This window comes from Vigna radiata, chromosome 5 (genome assembly GCF_000741045.1).
Source record: "Vigna radiata var. radiata cultivar VC1973A chromosome 5, Vradiata_ver6, whole genome shotgun sequence".
Taxonomy (NCBI): Eukaryota; Viridiplantae; Streptophyta; class Magnoliopsida; order Fabales; family Fabaceae; genus Vigna; species Vigna radiata.
Window position 1 is genome coordinate 17,872,647 of NC_028355.1, and position 298 is coordinate 17,872,944.

Sequence of the window (298 nt, forward strand, 5' to 3'; positions counted from 1 at the left end):
AAGTCTTTTGAGGAAAAGGAGAATGTTGTGGACATCAACGACAATGCTAAAACTTTTAACAATCATGAAGTTCATACTCAAGATCAAAGGGAAGCCCAAGACCTAATGTAAGGCTTTTGATGGCCCATTACAAAAGCAAGAGCTAAATTGGCTCAACAAACTTTGCAAAAGATTATGGTTAATCCAATGGAGGTGCATTTACGGGTGTTGCTCCCTACACCTCCCCAAGTGGGACCTGTACCTCCCCATTAATTTAATTTATTTCAAAAATATTCTACACCTCCCCATTATTTTCTTT